The sequence below is a fragment of the Cavia porcellus genome, unplaced genomic scaffold (genome assembly GCF_034190915.1).
Source record: "Cavia porcellus strain 051 isolate PalLab524CR breed Dunkin Hartley unplaced genomic scaffold, mCavPor4.1 scaffold_1, whole genome shotgun sequence".
Taxonomy (NCBI): domain Eukaryota; kingdom Metazoa; phylum Chordata; class Mammalia; order Rodentia; family Caviidae; genus Cavia; species Cavia porcellus.
Window position 1 is genome coordinate 63,604,021 of NW_026947484.1, and position 8,049 is coordinate 63,612,069.

An 8,049-nucleotide genomic window follows, 5' to 3' on the forward strand; every position below is an offset into this window, starting at 1 on the left:
TCTAATAAGTGATACTGTGAAACATCTTCATATATAGAACTTTTTCAAGAATGAAGATTGCCAGATCAAAGGTGTGAGTATATTATTTAGAAGGTTATTTTTCATATCTGTGGTTGATTTTCTTGTTTGTACATAAGTAAAATCTTTCCTCTATCCAACACAAGGATCTCTTCAGAGTTTCATTTTGATCAAGCATTTTAGGTATAACCTTTCATAGAGAATCGTTTATATGGCATCAGTAAAGAAGAGATAGAACTGTTCTCCTTCCAGTAATACAAATAATCACTTTCCAGCTAGGTCCATGCCAAAGCCTATAGCCCTCTAGTTTTCTGATACCGTATGAAGCAACCTACTCTGCATAAAAGACAGTTGATGAGAAAGACAAAGAAAGCTCCTGTTCTTTGGGTGAGCAATTCATTGGTTGATTACCTAGCGTTTTCCACTTGGGAGCAAATTCCTCCTGTGGTTTCCAGAGCTTGAAGAGATATTAGTTTGCTTTTCAATTTGCATGGCCACTCTACTGAATCCACGGCGCAGCTCTCTGCGAGTGTAATAGCCCCGATATGTAACTTCACATTTGGAATGGAAAGTGCAGCCATTCTTAATAGTTTAACTTAATGGCCACTCTTTCCTCTCCCCTATGGTTTCTTGTATATTATTATTTTTTTAAGCAGACAGCCATTTCAGTGCCACCACATTCTCCATTTAACATACCCTCTGCAGTGAAATCCTTTTAAAAACAACTGTCATCCCTTGGAAAGCAAATCACTCAGTATGAAAAAACATTGACCTATGAGAAAATATGACCTAATGAGCCCTGGTTGAGACTGTCCCTCTTTCTCTTTTCCCCTTCAAAGAAAAGTGAGCATGATGCATAAGAAAATGAATGGGCAGATGGTCTGAGCTGTAGAGAGCCGAGTTGCATGGCCTAGCGGACCCAGGCAGTTGGCCTCATCAAGGTGGTTTTCACGATCTGCAGAGGGCTCACTACCTGTATGTTTGCTTTATTTGAATAACGATTTTGAAATAAAACCTTGAATTTTTGAAACCTTCTTAGGAAGCCTCTGGCCACTTCTAATTCTTCCTTACACCCTTTTGGCTGATTTACGAAGTGGTAGCCTGTGTTACTTTCTTCTTAAATGCTGGCTTCTGGACTGGAAGAGATTTCTTGCTCTCAGCTCCTAGAGGCTACACCCTTGATCCTGTTGCTAAGGAAACCAGTTTCAGATGGGTGCAAAGAAGAAAATGGGTTCTAACATTTCATTTGAAATAATGAAATAACATAACCCATATATTCCCTTCCCCCACCTATCTAATGTCAGTTTCCATGGAAACGGGATGAGAAAGGCAGCTGACAGTCAGCAGCTGACAGCATGCTCACGTGTCTCCCTAGGTGCCAGGTGTCCTTTTGATATCTTCAAATTCCAGTTTGTACAAAGCATGACATAACATTGGGCTGCAAAGACTTTTATTTGAAGTGTAAATAAAATCGAACACACCAAAATCTCTTTCCTGATATTTTATCAAAGGGATTGCAATTTCAGATGGCCAGGCAATTTTCACAGCTTCCTGTGATAGCCACTCTACTAACATGCAGTGCTCCTTTCTGCTGTGTTTGTCTTCGTCTTTTCTGTCCTGAAACTTAACGATGTGGTAAGTGTCCACTTTGGACTAGGCTTGCTATCAGGTCAGAGGTTTTCGAGTTTGGAAGATGTAGAGCTTCAACACATAGATACCTAAACATCGGTGTCAGTGTTATTTTTTAATCTTTTAGTGCCTAAAAATTTATTCACAGTGTCTACTAACTCATTTCCATTGTTGATATTTGATTTTTAAAGGGCTCTCAGAATGGAATAGTTGGAAATCGTTTTTTTCAAAACTGGTTATTGGATTCCATGAGAGTCTAAATGTTTTAAGGGGGTTTCATTCTCACTTTTGCTATATAAGTATCTTGGATCACTCATAAACTTCAGTCTTTCCAGTTAAAATAAAAATACAACTCAGCATTTCTTTCCTCTTAGCTCTTCTATCAACACCAGTTCCTAGACTTAAATTATTGAAACTAAATCTGTTAGTGGTTCACTGTTGATGTTTTAAGCCTCAACGAATGTTTGCATTTAGTAAACATTAATTGCTACTCATTAATAGTCGACAAAATGTGTGAACTCAGGCTTTCCAGGCTCGCCTGAGTGCTAACCCAGTGCTGTGCCTAGGTGGGAGGAGCTCAACACAGGGCCAGGCTGTCCTGGAGTCAGCTGTGTCCCTCCAAGCACCGAAGCCCAGAGAGCCTTTGAGGCTGCCAACTCACTAGGTTTGTGAGGACGAAGTGACAAAGAAGTGGCCTACATAATGACTCACTTGAGGAAAGCGCTGGCCTTTCCTCCCCCTTCTGAGTACAGAAAAACATTACGATAAATCACCAGTTAGCTAATACTATCACAAGCTAAAAAATAGGAAACACTACTTTCCCTTCTTCTGTTCATCTTGATTTTCTCGGATCAAGAGATGAGGCCGGCAGGCAGACTTCTTATCTGGGCCTGGCTCAAGCCTCTGTGCATGTAGGATTTCTTCAGAGAGGCTGAGGGGTGCTGAAATGTGTGTAAAAAGGCCTTGGATTCGACTTGAACAGATTTCATTGTAGGTAGTAAATGTGGTTCCTTATGTCAGCAGTTGACAGCTGTTCAAAAGCAGGTTATTAAATGACTTGCCTTGCGAAACTGTGAGAATTTCTGGAATTGCTTCTTGGCACAGCCACAAGAATATCTGTGACTGTCCTGTTAGAGTGGGGAGGCTTCTCTCAGCCTTCCTGCCAGCCACCTCCTTGGCTTTGATTGTCATCATTGTCTGCACTTGACCTACTCTGGTTCATGGCTGTTTCAAAAGAATTACAGTGCTGTGATGTGGCAGCATGTGAAATCTTTTAAGTCATTCAGATCATTTCAAGGATTGTAGAAACTTGAGGAAAATCACAGAAGAAATAAATGATGATCTTTTTAAGTAAAACCAGAGCTGATAAAAACATTGGCACAAACCCTAAGTCAGTACTGAGTTATACTTTATTTTTCTGAACTTTAAATAGAAAACAGCCACAGTAACATGTAGTCATGGGAAAGAGAAGCCGCATGGCACTTTTTTTGTTGAGTCATAATTGTATTTTAAATCGAATCCCAGCACATGCAAATCCTCATCACCCATCATCACAGAAAGGCAAAACAAACTGGCCTTTTGCCAGCCCAAATAGAATTTTGTATTCTGCCTCCATCCAGGATCCTGTGGAAGCATGTGCTATCAAAAAGCACAAGACTTGACTTTTTGAGGAGTGGAGACCCTGGAGATGGAGCCCGAGCCTTTGCACTCAACTACAATTCTAGTCTTTTCCAAAAAAACAGTGGGTTTTTGGTTTTTTGGTGTTGTTGTTGTTTTAATTTTCAGACAGATTTTCATTAAATTGCTAAGTTGCTCATTTGGGCTTGAACATGTGATCCTCTGGATCCAACTTCCCAGAATGCTAGGATCACAGGTGTGCCCCTCCACCTGGTCTAAGACTTCACTTTTTCAGAGTTAGAGGGAAACACAGGATGCACAAAGCACCTCCCCTCCTCTCCAGTCCCGGATTGGTTAAGCCTCATGAAACAGTGCTTTCAAAGTAGGTGAGAGATGAGAGGATCACCATTGAAGGCCTGAGGTGAGCAAAATGATTTGAGAGAATTTGTTCTGTCTTTAAGTTGGAACATTGGCCCTTTCCTGCCTTTAGACTGAGTGAGCTCAGATTTACACCTTGGGCTCTCGTGATATTGGTCTTGGACTGAAACAGTGTCATCAGCTTTACAGCTCATGTGTAGCTTGCTCACCTCTGCTTTTCAAACATCTCTGCAGAAGCCAGCTCTTCACAGTCACCCTCACACCTGCAGTGTCCCTGACTGCACATGTGCACACATGTTCTGTCAGAGAACCCTGATGAAGTGTTTAAGTAGATTGTGTTTCACCCAATGGAATCATATGAAGCTCTAAAAGTAAAGAAGCTGGGCTGGGGATGTGGCCTCGTGGTAGAGTTCTTGCCTTGCATGCATAAGGCCCTGGGTTTGATCCCCAGCAGCTCAAAAATAAGTTCAAAAATGTAAGTAAGCTGTCAAGCCATAAGAAAAGCCATTGAAGAAATTTAAATGCATATTAGTAAAAGAAGCCAGTTTGAAGAGGCTGCTTATTGCATGATTTTCACATATGACATTCTGAAAACACAAAATCCAGGCATTAAAAAGATCAGCGGCTACCAGCTTTAGGAGAAAGGAGCTAGGTATAGCCATGGTGCAGTGGCACCTGCCCATGCCTGTGCAATGTGCAGCACTGAGAACGTGTACTTTGGGGTGCTCATACTGTGGCAGTGCCATCACCGGATGCCACAGGTGCCCCATTCTGAGGGCGGAGACTGTGAGGATTGCAGGGTGAGCAGAGGGCATATCTTCACTCTTCACTTTCCTCTTAATAACTGCTTTGAACTTAAACAGTCCTAAAAAACACAAGCTATGGAAGAGTCCATAATCTCCAAGAGCGGGTGTCTGCCTTGAGCCTGCAGTGCAGCCTCCTACTCACCGTGATCCAGGTCCTGTGGGCTCAGGCTTTTTCCCGGGGCTTCCTTTCTGTGTTTATCCCAAGTTTTTTGGCCTTCATTTTTACTTTTTAAAATAATTAATCAATAGGATTCATTTGGCTTCCAGAGTTCCTGGTGCCCCGCTAAATTTGGTGCCTGTGACAAGTGCTTTAGCCCTGTGCCCTCATCCTAGCCCTGAGTCTGGCAGTCACACATGCAGCTCAGTACAAAATAAGGTGACAAAGGACATATCCTGTTAAGACAGATACTACAGTCTCCAGAGAAGGTGTTACAGAGAATACACTGTGAGAGGAAAATACGTAACAACGTATAACCCCAAAGATGTGAGACTTACTAAATTTTACTAGATCTAGTAAGAATTCTAAGGAAAACTCAGCATTGTCAAGAGGATGTGGCAGGCACTTTGTCCTCTCCCCTTGTCAGATTCTTCTGTGAAATGGTCAGAGGTAGGGATTGAGGACATCTGCACAGCTCACCCTCAGACAAAGGCATCGGTCTCTACAGTGTGGCTGCAGGGGACTCTGCCCTTTTGCACTGTGATGTTGCTGCTGGTCCCCTTGAGGGATGAGATTTGTTCCTCTGCCTCCATGAACCTGGGTGGCCCTGTTCTCTTTAGCTGATGGGGCAACCTTGCTGGGACTTGGGGAGCACTGCAGAGGCTCCATACCCACAGCCAGGCCAGCAGCCAGACAGAGCGAGGACAAGCCCAGTCATCAACACCTGTACCTGCAGGAACCCAGGTTGCTGATCACCTGAGTTTTGAAAATTGGCAAAGTGTTGCTTGGCAGTATTGTGTTTTGGGATGGTTAATTCCAAGGCCAAATGGAACTGAAGGAGGAGAAAGTGGAAGCTGGTTTCAGGCTGAACTCTTCTAACATGTGCAGACTTTTATAAGAAAATGTCGCAACTGCTTTTGCCTAGGCTCGGGGCAGACCTTGCTGTGTGTCCTGTTGCATTTTGTGGGGTCAGGCAGCACCATCCTGGGAGAGTCTTGTGATTTCGGTACTGCTCTTGTAGCCCAGGCTGGTCTCGAACTCGAAACCATCCTCTCACCTCAGCCTCCCGAGTGCTGGGATTACAGGCGTGAGCCACTATGCCTGGATTAGACCCAGGCTGTTCTTGTTGCTGGTTAAGGATGCATACATGACCACTATAGACAAGCACACACCTTGAAGAATATTTTTCCAACTAAGACAGTTTAAGATCTCTGTTAACCACAGAACCTGCACAGGATGATTTTTGTAACATTTGGAGGGGGACTCTTGGCTGGGGTCCTTTGCTTTCTATTTCTGAGGCCCAGGAGTGGGGATTCCAGAGAAGAGCTTGCATTAATTCACAGCAGCAGCCAGGGAGGCTGACATGAATTTACATATGTGTGGATCACTGCTTTTATTTGCTTACTGTCTTCCTCTAGGAAATAGCCTTAAATGTAAGTGTAGTGCTGTTCTCCACGAAGCTGGCGAAGAAGGGTGGGAAATCTCTAAGGAGAGGAGCAGGGCTGAAGGGAAATGGGAGGCTGCTGGGGACCACTAAGGAAGAGAGAACCAGAAGAGTGGCAGGCCAGGTATGGGCTGGGCAAGGGCTCAACTGGCAGAGCTTGCCAGGAGGACAAGGCCTGGCTTCCATCCTCAGCCAGTGCTAAGTCCTGGTCTGACTTTGACTCCCGAGCAACACTTTTTTAATGGGAAGTTTCCAGTCTTCTTCAGGTCTTGCCAACCTGAACAATAGGGAAAATAAACGCAGAGAGTACTGTGGGTTCAGCCACTGCGGGGAGCGGGTGGTTTCCCCAGGATGTCTCTGAGCAATGACAGACTGAGTTTTGGTTCCTTTTTTAAAAAGCCCTCATTTTGTATTTTTAATTGTGCTTTAAAAATGTATTGGTACATGTTTGCCTTTCATGCAATTTACAGTCATCTTGGGGACTGGTTACATGTCCTCACTGCAGCGCATTTCTTTTTTAATCCCCTTCTCTGTCTCCCTTCCCCTTCCATGTCTAATTTCCGGTCCTGGATGACACTCTTGTTGATATTTGTAAACTTGCTCGTGGTATGGCACACATATTTATGTTGATTGAAGTTATTAAGCTCCTGTACATGGTGTCTCTTCATTCTTCTTATTTTCCCTTCTGCTCCTCCCCATCCTTCGTGCTTGTTCCCATGGACCACTTCCTATAGCAAATGGTCCATCCCTTGTCCCGTCTGTCTGTGATTCATCTTTCTCTCTCTTTGTACTTTGCTTCAAGGAGAGGTCCCATATGGTATTTAAACTTCTGTGTCTGATTTGTTTCACTTGACATTATATTTTTTAGGGATATCCATTTTCCTGCAAATGTCTCAAATGTGTCATTCTTTATAGCCAAGTAGTATTTGATTATATACAGATATCGCATTTTTTTATCCAATTATCTGTTGATGGGTTTATGGGCTTCTTCCAGGATTTAACTATTGTGAATTGTGCTGCTACTGACCTTGGTATGCATAAATCACTGTACTAATGGTGACTTAACTGTTTGGGGAAGATACCTAGCAGGGGTAAAGCTGAATCTTAAAGAACTTCAATTATTTGAGGTATCTCCGTACTGATTTCCATAATGGTAGTACCAGTTTGCATTCCCATCAACAATGAAGGAGGATTCCTTTTTCACCATAGCCATACCTGCATTTGTTAATGATTGGTATTCTCTGCAGAGTATGATGAACTCTTAGCATCATTTTTAATTTGCATTTCTTGAATATCCAAAGATGTTGAACATGTATTACCACATCCAGCAGTCCATGTCTGATATTCGAATTGCTACTCCTCTTTGTTTACGGGGCCCTGGTTCATGAAATGCTGTTTTACATCCTTTCAGTTTTAATCTATGAGTATATTTTTGGATTATGTGAGTTCCTTTAATACAGCAGTCTGTTGGAGTCTGATTTTTGATCCTATCTGCTAATCTGTGTCTTTTAAATTGGAATTGAGGCCATTAAGGTTGAAAGAGATTATGGAATGTGTTGGTTATTTAATATTATTCCCTTTTATATCTATTGGTGGTATTTTTTCCTGATATTTTTGTTTCTGTTTATTCATGGATCTCACAAGGTTTTTTGTTGTTGTTGTTTTTTTTTTTTTTTTTTTTTAGCTCTGTCTGTTTCATTTTTCTGTCAAGAATGTTAAGTATTGTCTCAGGAGGTAGTATAGTACTCATGTATCTTTGAAGTTGGTCCTTCTCATTGACTTCCTTGTTTTTCCATTTTGAAGGATAGCTTTGCTGGATAGATTAATCTGGGTTGGAAGCTATTTGCTCTTAGGACTTGAAATACTTCAGATCAAGCTTTTCTCCCCTTTAGGGTTTGTGTTGAAAAGTCTTTTGTGATTCTAATTATTTTACCTTTGTATATTATAGTTTTTTCTGGCTGCTTTTGAAATTCTGGGATCTTTCTTTCTTTTTTGCTTGG